Genomic DNA, 11,272 nt, shown 5'->3' on the forward strand with positions numbered 1-11,272 from the left:
GTGGCGGTGTTGGGAGGGTGATTGGGGGACCCACAACACAATTTGGAGTGGTTGCAGGCCCCCTATAGCCCCCCTCCCTTGCCACTGGGGCCTCTGCCCCTTGGCCCACAGCTTTTTTCTCTCTCCCCACAGACTTACCTGCTGCCAATCGCTTAAGATTGTATTTGCTTTGTATATAACAAATTTTGGGTATAAAAGGGTTGTCACACAAGAAGAAACTTCCATATACAGAACCTACCTAAAGCGTGGAAAACCTGTACTGTATTTTTGGATACAGAACATTAGGGTTAAATAGCAGTGGTGAGTTAATGACCTTCCCTGGCAAGCTATTGAGGGTTTGATTGCATTGTTTCATGAGACTAATAACGGCTCTAGTGACTTTTTTTTTTCTTTTTATATCATACCTTGCAAAATTGAAAAACATACACCTCCTTATGTGTATATTGGTTTTGTTGTGGGGTTTGTTTGTTTTTTTTTTTTAATTTTCAGCCTCCTCTACAGTAAGTTGAATTTTTTTTATACCTTGCATTATAAGGCCTTCCACCCCTCTAAGGACTTCTCTGTTCCTAGATCCCTTTTGTTGTTCCTCGTTTTTGAACTCTCTTAAGTCTGAATGCCAGAACTAAGTATAGGTTTCTAAGAGTGATGTTACAAGTGATCTCGTTTCTGTGATCTTTGATTCCATCTAAATATCTTTCTTTTATGTACCCCATGACACTTGTTACCCATGGGATTTTGCACTAAGAGCTTGTGCTAAGGCAGTTATCTCTGACCAGGGCTCTTGGTTTTCCCTGATAACAAATCGCTAATTCTTTTGATTTAAAAATAAATAAATAAAAATCAGAGAATTTACAATTTTTATTCATCTAAAACCCCCAAAATCTGTAACTTAAAATGAAAGGCCACTGTATATAGAGGTATCACTTGAACCCAGTGCTTTCTTGATTTTATTTTTACAGCTTTAAAACAACTTGGAAGCCTATCAGTGCCTCAGTTATAATAAAATAAATGAAATGACTATACATTTTGGTATTTGATTTGGGGGGAGGGATATCATGGGGAAATCGGAGCTCCCTATGCCTCTTCTGTTCACAGAATGCAAGTCCATGCCCTGCTGGGGGTGGGGCCCAGCTGCTAGGGCTATATGGTCCCAGAGGCCCCTTCTCCCTGCAGCAGCATCTGAGCCCCAGCTACCTGATGTCTGCCTGCTGCGGGCTGGGCGAAGGCAAGGCTGGCTCCCCACCACTGCTTCCGCTCCCAGGGGAAGGGGAGAGCTGTACCCCCCAGCTCTGGGGGTGGATGTAGACTGCCCACCACAGGCTTGAGCTCCCTGTCCTGCTGCCAGCCTGTGGGGTCTCCACAGGGCGAGACCTGGTGCTGTAGGGCAGAACAAGGCTGCGCAGGGAGGCTCCTCACCGCTGCCCTGGCAGGGTATTCCCTGCCTGTGTGGCAGCAGCAACATGGGGTTGTGCCCTTGGCTGCTGCCACAGGCAGAGGACAGCTCATCAGGGCAGTGTGTACCTCACAACAGCAAGTAGCTTTACCCATGTGGCCTTGCTGTGCCCTGCAGCACCAGGTCACACCTGCTTGACTGCCTTCTTCCTGCTTTCCCCCCTCTCCAGCCCCTTGCAGGCTGGCACTCTGTCATCCTGTGGAGAGCTCTTTGCAAAAGTGCAAAATCCACAGGTTTCTCCATTTATTTATGGGAGGGGGGCGTTAATTTAAAAATAAATAAATCCATACTTTCCTCAGGTAACGGAGAATCTTTTTTTTTTTTTTCACTCTGTTTTCCTGTGGTGATGACTCCTAATTCCTTCTGAATTGCTGCTTCCCAAAATAGCATTTATACGATTAATACCTTGCATTCTGTGTTTCCCAAATACATTTATCTTGTACTTTTGTTTCACGTTGGATTGTGACCATTTAGTCGGGCAACTCCAATAATTCTATTCCATCAGTCTGTCATCCATAGATGTTATCAGAATTATTATTATTATTTTTTTAATCTTATACCTGTCCAATGAAAATATCAAATGGCATTGCACCAAGACCAGTCCAGGGATCCTGCTTGTAATGTTTGTGTTTTTGCTGTGTCCTTGTAAACTGCATTTTGAGAGACCATTGAGCCAGTCTGTCTTGTATGCTCTGATTCAGGGTGTGGTAGAGTGTTGGAACTCCTTAAATCTTGTTTGGGATTCCTGGATCATTGCTTTATCCTAGGAAAGGAGAGAGGAGGATGAAGGTGTTAACTTTGCTAAATGTGGGAGTTTTTTCAGAATACCTTGACCTTTCATTTTGTAGGAAATGCAGGGAGCCAAATATGTGGTGGATAGACTCTGGTATGTCAAATATGCAGCTTGTTTAAGTCTACCTTTCACATTATGACCTAGTACATAATTTGTCTTAACCTGGTTGCTAGAGAAGAAAGGCCAAGTCCCCCACAAGCTGATTCCACTGAATGAAATGCACCTAATGGGTGGAAATGGGATATGAAACCAAACTAGTTTGGACTAAGGGAAGGGAAAACAGGAACTGCAAAACAAATTAGAAGGAAGCAAGAGATCGTTTGCAAGAGAAGAAAGATGGGCTGGGAGTAAGGGGCACTGACAGGGCTAGAGGGGCAGGTTTTGGTTTTTTTTTTCTTTCTGTATTAGTAGAGATTAAGGCAGTGGTTCCTGACTTTCTAGTCTCAAGGCACCCTTCAGAAAATACCAGCTCTTAGTTTTCACTTGTATTTTGACTACAGAAAAATAATGAAGCAAATTTTTGGTTGCAAAGAACGCAAAAGTATTCTGCCACATCTTGATCTCTTCTAATTCCTAACTGACTTCCTATTTGAAATTCAGGGTTTATCTTGTGAATTGTGTTTTGCACACCTAACACTGCTAACCTTGTGTTGCACCCCACGGCACTCTTGAAAGGACCTTAAAACACTCCAGAGTAAGAATCGCTGGATTAAGGGCATGTCTACATGGCAAAGCTTAGTGCCAGACAGAGATGCATGGGCTAGTTCTGCAAACTATCCTGGAACTGAAAACAACTTACTTATGTTAGAGGCAAGGATTTCTTAAAGTGATATCTTTTTATTGGATCAGCTGCATAGTTGGGACAAAGTTGGGCAAGCTCTCGAGTGCAAGACATACATGTTAGCATAATGCTACGTTGAGGTAATGAACTCTGCTGCTTTAGCCTGTCCCAGTGCTGCGTTAATTTGACTATACTCATTCCAGTTCCAGAGCTAGCTCTGCCTATGCTGGCTTCACCTAGCACAATCTTTCTACAGTGTAGACTTCTTAATATGTGACCTAGCTATTTATGCAGTACAACACAGAGATGTATTGTACAATACATGGCTTGCAGTTTGGATCCGGCCCACTTGGCCCTTTGTATCTGGCCCACAGGTCCCCTAAAATAGTTAGAAAATGAATTATCTGCTCATGGCTGCCTGTCAAAGATGACAAGGTGCCAGCAGAAGCAGGACCCAGAGGCAGCGGGACCAAGGCCTGCCTGGCCCTGCCCCAGCCCCCAACCAGAAGCTTCTGCTTAGCACAGAGGCTTCTGGCCTGGCAACCCATGGGGCTATTCCCCCTTCCCTCCCTCTATCTGAGAGTGGAAACTGAGATAAGAAGGGGGGAGGGGAGGATCACTGGAGCCAGCCCAACCTGGCTGCATAGCCAGGACCACACAGCACAGCAGGGGCCTGGCTGGCTCCTGCCATCCTGGCTATGCAGCTGGGAACCATGTGCCGCTTGGTGGGATGGGGGTGGGGGTAGCAGTGGCAGTAGTTGGAGAAGGAAGGGAAGTGGCAGGGGAAGGGCAGCAGCAGCAACAGGTGGGGGAAGAAGTAGCCATAAGTGAGTGGGCAGGAGTTCAGGGCCCACAATGGCACCCCAGGGCCAGAGCCAGTGGGGGCCTAGGATAGAGCAGAAGGAGTGCAGAGCCAAGGCTGGTAGAGGCTTTGTGGAGCCAGGCCAGCTCCAACCCTCTTCCTGCCTGCGGCCCAGCCACATGCAGTCCTGGGGCTTGCCAGAATCGTGCACAGTCCAGTGTCGCCATGGGCCATGAGAGCCCTGGTCTCATCATCCAGTGTTGCTGCTAGTGGCAAGGGCTGTGTGCAATGAGGGAAGGGAGGGGTATGTGTGTGGGGGGTGTTTGTAGGGAAGGTCCCATGCACACCCCACCATACTTGTACCTGTACCTCCCCTATGCCCCCACTGCCATACATTGGGAACCCACAACCCTCTCAGCTACCCTCCCCCCCACCTGTCTACCTGCACATGCTCCTCCTTACCCCTATACCCCTCCATATCCCCCCGCAGTATACAATGTAAGACGTCATTTTAATCTGTTACACAATCATGTCTATGTACACTACGCAGAAACACACAAATCAGGACAGAAATACTTTTTGATATCAAATTAATGTATGCTGTTAGATTTTAAGAATATAATTCGGTTATTCTCTGGTTCCAAGATGTCAAACCCCCTTGCCAAAAGGAATACTTCTAGGAGCAAGGGGAGGGAAGTCCAGTAGCAAAGGCTAGGGGTTAGGGGGCAGGACTGCCAGTTCAAAGATGGTAACCAGGGGGCAGGGCTACCCTTGCAGCCCTCAACAGCTCACCAAAACTTGTTTAGTGGCCCTCCAGCCAGAATAATTGCCCACCCCTGAAGAACACCATTAGAGACTGCAGACCTTTCTCAAGGGAAGAGTATGACTTAAAGCAGTAGTCTCTAACCTTTTTAAGTAGGAGATCACCTTTTGGCATTTAAAAGCCACCCAAGATCTCCTGTGATGCTGCCACCCCCTTCCCCCAGCAGGTAAGTCTGTGGGGAGGGAAGGGTGTCACAGATGGAGGCAGAGGGAGAACAAATTATATGGGGGCATTTGTCCCCATCTGGTAAGTCCCATTCATCTGCGGCCCGACTCAACTTAGTCCTGTCTCTGCACCACTGTCTATCACCATGGGGGGCCTTGATCTAGCCCCCGCCCCTTCCTTCCCCCATGGATTGACCTGCTAGGCTGGGGCACATGCATGCATGAATGCATGCACGCACGCACGCAGGCATTCAGCCCCCCCACCCCAGGCTTGGAACGACTCTAAGAGGTTCAATGATCTACCAATGGATTGAGATCCACTGGTAGTTGACTACTGACTTAGAGTCCAATTCAGGATTGCTGTTGAAACTCCAATGGGACAGGAAGATATTATGCCCAGGATACCTGTCAGAAGTATGGTTGTCAATAGTTGGTTTCTTAGGAAGCGTGAAGTTGAGGAAGGAAAATTTTGAATTCAGTAGTTCAGGACATTTTAAGTCAGCCCTCCATGAAGACATGAGTCTAATGATTCTGCTCTAATCAATGTAGTGTTTTACTGCATATGTACAGGGAGGCAGTTTAATAGCCTGTTTACCACTGCAATAAAACTTATAAGCTGAAGACATGGGCACATAAACAGGCTACTGCAAGGTTAATGAAGGCAGAGGTTTACAGTGCATGAGCTATTCTGCAGTAACCAATTACACTTCTGTCACCTGAGTTGTAAGCTACTGGGGATTAGTCTCCCAGGTGAGGGTAGGTGTTGATTACTGTAAGACAGAAACGTACATGCGGACAGTTGCTGTGAATTAACTCAGTGATGCTCAATCTTTTGGCCCCACAGGTCAGATAAGGTGTCACAGATCAGTCTGTGGGCTGGACTGGACCCTGTCTGTGGAAGTGGGTATATGTAGTAGTGTGGGGGCCCAATCTAATATGCAGGGCCTTGGCCTCCAAGGCTCCCTATGAACTCAAAGGGAGCCCTACAAGCTGGATGACATGACATCAGGTGTTGGATTTCGCCCGTTGACTGAGGATTGAGATCCCCTGGACTAGCCTGGGGCGGGTAATTATTTTGTGCAGGGGGCTGCTTACCTGGTTTTAGCAAGCTGTTGAGGGCTGCATGGTTAGCCCCTCCCCTTGACAGGTGTCCCACCCCCTAATCATTCTCTTGGGACCAATGTCCCAGGGCCAACACTGGTGGGGCCCAGAGCAGGCTGGCAGGGGTCTGTGGAGATGGGCTGGGCTGCACCAGCAGGAAGAGGGGGGAGCTGGCTTAGCTCCATAGAGCCCCTGCTGGCTGGGACCCCATACTCCTGCCACCCTGCTAGTGCTGGCCTTGGGACACCGGTGCGGGCCCCATGTTCCCACCGACTCCCATGCCCACTCGCTCCCTGTACCCGGCTCGGGCCCAAGGTACAGGTAGGGGGCAGCATGCAGCACTGACCCCCTGCTTGCTGGCAGGGAAGGAGCTGGTTCTGAGCACAGGGAAAAGCAGCCTCTTCCCCCACCCCGTGGCCGGCACTCCCTGCTGCAGCTGCTTGCAACCTGTGTGGGGGTGTTCTGAGCAGGCACAGGCAGCCCCATGTGGGCTGTGAGCGGCTGCAGCACGGGGCTGCTTTTCCCACGATCGGCATCAGCTTGTCCAGCTTGGGCCCTGTGCCAGCTCCAGGCTTGCTTGTCGGAGTGGCACCGTACTGGCAGCAGCTGCTCAGCATGGAGGAAAGTGCCCCTCCAGCTTAGAAGTGTTAGAAGAGCTAGTGCAACCTTCGGTTTGCTTCTTTTTGCTAGCACTGCTGAAAAGAAATATGGAGCCTAACCAAGTACCTGTATGCTTAAAGACTATCACATGGTTTCAAACCTGGTGCCAGAGGATCCTCTGTAGTGAATCTCTTAGGCTGCTTCAGGTGGAAGCAGAGGTCTGAGGGCATGAATACCCATCCATAATTGGGCAGGACAGTCTTGGAATGGGAACATCAAGTCCTGGTCCCAGGCTACGTGTCTCTGGGACACCATTTGTCCTGGATTCACAGTATCCTTCAGGGATCCAGGTTCGGGAAATGTTTCCTCTTACAGGCTGCTGGGAGTGGGATGCGGGGGGGTGCCACATGCATGTGGCTGGGAATACAGCCAAGCAGTGTGGAGAGCAAGTAAGTGGACCTACAAGTAAGACTATGGAGGGGAGGTAGCAGATAGAGGCACCCATGGTGAGGAAGGAAGTGTGTGGCAGGTACTGGGGGTGCTGCCCAGCTAGGGTAGTGCATGGGGCCTAGGGCAGGGAGTAGGATGGAGCCACAGGCAACTCCACTAGGAGGTGGTGGGGAGGGCGTGCTTCCCCACTGCTGTGCTCGCTCCCAAGGGGGCCATAGAGGGCATATGCCCCACCACACTTGTATGTAGGGTGGGGGCGGATGTGGGCTGCCCACTGTGGCCTCGGGGCTCCCTGCCCTGCTACCTTCCTCTGGGAGCCCTGCACTGGCTGTGCCACCATTGCAAGGTGCCCCTTGCCCACCTGGCAGCAGCAGAGACAGCAGTGACAAAGAATTTTGCCCCCTACTGCTGCTGGGAGGGCAGGGGTCATGTAGCCAGCATGAGGCTCTCAGGAGAGGCAACAGGGTGGGGAGGCTGGGGGTGGGGGAGGAAAGGTAGGCATTTGTTCCACCTTTCCATTTTGAAAAGGTGGGCACCCTAATGCAGCTGCACAAAGCTGCATTTGAGTAGTGTGGAGTCAGGGGCTTGCATTGGCAAGGAGCCAGGGCTGAGTGGCAGCACAGAGCTCTGGCTGATCAACACTGCTGGGGCATGCAGCTGTGCAGAGCTGCATTTGGTGACACAGATCTGGAGCAGAGGGTATGCAGTGGCATGGACAAGGATGTGACTGGACAGTGGCTCTTGCCTGGCTCTATGTGGCTGCCTGAACACGGCTTCTTGCAGCCACGTGCCTGATCGTACAGAGCTCTCACCGGTCTGCAGTGCCAGAGATGTGCAGCAGTTTGGAGCCAAGGGTGTACACTCCTGATAGCCCACTGGAGTACTCATGTGGCCTATGGAACCATTGCATTTGGCCCACAGTCCATATGTTTGACACCCCTGATTTAGCCTGATCTAATTTATACTTAAGACTTGTTAGGTTCTTTTAATGATCTGCTTATTGCTGCTACTGAATATTTTGCAATAAAAATTGATTTGTAACTTTGCAGTAAATTTTCTGGACTCCTTAGTAGCAGACTTAATAGTATTAGCAATATTGCTAATGCTGTTAATTTAAAATAATTTATTTAGAGCTTTAAATCTCCTCCAGGAAAAACCTTTAACCCTTCACAATGTATGGGCCTTGTTGCATGGTAATTTTGGGCAGCTCCTGGAGCTCTTAAAGCCTGGATTGTTTGCATGTTAATACCTGAAACTAGTTTTCAGCACTTGTTAGGCGGCTCTAAATTATGCCACTCCAGGGTAGGTTCATCAGTCATCAATGTTGCTTAGCTCGTGTTACACTAAGGTGTAGCTACTGTAGTCTAAGCTGCACCTTCGTATAAACACCCTATCTGCCTTACCTATCCTTCTGACCTGGTGGATTGGGCCCTTCCCCAGTATCCCAGATCCGTGCTTACTGCCTTCTCTGCTGCCGCTGCCCCCCCCTCCCCCAGTTTACTGTACTGTCTGTCTTGGGGAGCAGGCAGGGAAGAATTAACTTGCCTGCCTGGTCTCCACAGCTACTGCTATCCAGGCTAAGCTCAGCCTAGAGGAGAGTAGCAGCCTGGCAGCAGTGGGTGGCAGGGCAGTTGCAAGTAAGCAAGGGGAACAGAGGGGGAACTGGGGTAGTCCCAGGGGCAGAGGGGAAGCCTGGAGTGGAAGGGGGAAGGATTCTTACCTTTCAGTCCTCTAGCCCTCTGCTGTTGGTAATGGTAATACCAACATCTCCAGCCCCTGAACATAGGGCTGCCCCAAATTTTGAGCTACTACTAACACTGATCAACATTTATGCAGCCTACAATGTAAGGTGTAACAAGGTCGCGCGTAAAAATCTGCACTAAATGTGGCCAGAATCCCTGTGATGCTCTAAAGTCATTTAGGAATGAGCTGTTGCCTAGTTTGTCTCTTCATCTCACTAATCTAGTAGAGTAAGTCTTGGGCCAGGGTTTTTGTGGGTGATATCATTTATTGGACCAGCTGCATGGTTGGGATAAACTTAGACAAGCTTTTGAATGCGGGGCATTTTTCATTTAACCTGTATCTGTTGGTGAAAAAGAATCATTGCATTCAAAAACTTGTGTAAATCTATCCCAACCATGCAGCTGGTTTTTAAATAATGTCTCACAAAAATCCTTGCTTTTTTTTATATATTTCCTAGATCATCAAAACTATAATAATCACCCCAACACGATCATATTAAGTTCTATATATTTTCTTTTGGTTTGATAGCAAAGTAAATCTTTTTATTTTGACTATGTGTCTTCCTAGATGTTAAAAATGGTTGCACTGAAACTTTTTTCCATAATTTCTCAGAAGTAAGCTGGATCTTTAAAGAAAAAAGGGATAACTGCATTAGGTTTTCACCACCTAGGAGAAGGTAGTTGAAAAAAAATTAGTGAGGGCTAAGGTACGAAGTTGTTGTTTTTATTTTGTTTTGGGTTTTTTAAAGCGAGAGAAGTGCATGGCCAGAAATTTAAATTGGCAACAATTGATCCATCAACATAAGAGTAAAAGCAAAAACAGTTGAACTAGACCCTATAAGAATGGGAGATGACCTTGATAGTAAGTATCTCTAACCTGTATTTCAGTTATGTCTATTAATGAGGTACAGTAATAGCTGGTTATAAACTATATAGTAGGGATAGAATAGGTCACATAGCAACAAGAAGAGTCCTTAACCTAAAAAATACTATATAATCTATAAAAGAATAAGCAGAGGCCCATGCAGTAGAAACACTGTATGGGCCCTCTCATGTTCCTGTTGAAAAAGATTGAGTCATTTAAGTCAGTAATGTGAAAATATGTTTTTCTGAAATGTCCTATTACATGGAAATAAGACTTGGAGAGAAATTTTAAAAGCCAGAATTATCACTCTGTTGAGAACACAGGCAAGCCTGCCCTTTTATAGTCCTAAGTATCATATTGGCTTTTCCAGAGCTTTTTGTATTTGTATTTGTCATTCATAAATAATGACTACATAATCGCTAAATTCAGCACCATCACTGTGAGTTAGCCAGACTAGTCTTTGCACAGATGTCAATCTAAGGTTGTAAATCCTCCTCTTTCCCTGGTGGACCTGGAAGTTTCTCACTTTAAGTGGATATTGAGCTGTAGTTCCCAGTTAATATAAGTGATTGCACAGTCTTCTTAAAGCAACATACTCACTTTTAAAAGCACTTAAATGGAAGAGAAATCTTTAAAACAATTCTAGATAGCTATCTTTTTCCCCTTTTTAATTCAGAAAACAGTTTTTGCTCCTGTTTCATGGACAGTTCTTTAAAAGCAGTTTGGTCTCTTATTTTATCTGGAGACTGTCATTAGAATACAAGGCAGTCGAGGGGAAAGAGATTAAATGGTGGGGGTCTACTACAGACCACACAACCAAGGGGAAGACCTAGACCAGGAATTCTTAAGTCAGCTCACGGAGGTAGTTAGGTCAAAGGACATGGTCATCATGGGTAACCTGAACTTTCCAAACATCTGCTGGGAAGAGCAGTCAGCCAGGTCTGACCACTCATGTAGGTTCCTAGCCAAAATGCAGGATCTCCATCTGACCCAGGAGGTACACAGCCCCACCAGGGGGGATGCCTTGTTGGACCTGGTGCTGGCCACGGGTGACAACCTGGTGAGGGGGCTGCAGGTGCTCGGCCACCTGGGCGACAGTGATCATCGCCTGCTGGAATTCACCATCCAGCGCAAGGTGGCAGCAAGGCAGAAGCCCTAGATTTCAGGAGGGCAGAGCTAAGGAGAATAGTTGGGGAAGCACTGAGGTCCCGGAGGAGAGGGGAGCCATGTGTCCAAGAAGAGAGGTTGTTCCTTAAAGAGACGATCCTCCAAGCCCAAAGGGTGGTAATCCCAACAAGGATCAAAGGGAGCAGGACGGTGCAAAAGCCCCCATAGCTCACCAAAAGCATTTGGTAAAGTTTTCTAGCTAAAAGGGAGGCGTACGCCCAATGGAAGGGAGGGGCCATCACCAGGGAGGACTATACTGTGGTTGCTCGGGGATGAAGGGGGGCAGTCAGGAAGGCCAAGGCAGAGATGGAACTGAGACTAGCTTCCTGGATCAAGGACAACAAGAAGTCCTTTTTTAAATGCATAGGGGGCAAAAAGAAGGTACCAGGTAACGTGGGGCACCTGCAAGACATGCTAGGAAATTTGGTCATCACACCAGACGACAAAGCTAACCTATTTAATGACTTCTTTGTCTCCATTTTCCTGAGCAGGGACCAGATCAGCCCCTCCCCACCCCGACCCCCTCAGGCC

At 47.9% G+C, this 11,272-nt stretch overlaps 1 protein-coding gene across 2 annotated transcripts in view; it reads left to right on the forward strand.

Annotated features, from left to right (window-relative positions):
• Positions 1-11,272, forward strand: part of FNDC3A (fibronectin type III domain containing 3A) — a 222,177-nt gene that overhangs the window by 9,489 nt on the left and 201,416 nt on the right. The gene's annotated exons all lie outside the window — the stretch shown is intronic.

The sequence above is a fragment of the Crocodylus porosus genome, unplaced genomic scaffold, assembly GCF_001723895.1.
Source record: "Crocodylus porosus isolate Cpor-Errol unplaced genomic scaffold, CroPor_comp1, whole genome shotgun sequence".
NCBI lineage: Eukaryota > Metazoa > Chordata > Crocodylia > Crocodylidae > Crocodylus > Crocodylus porosus.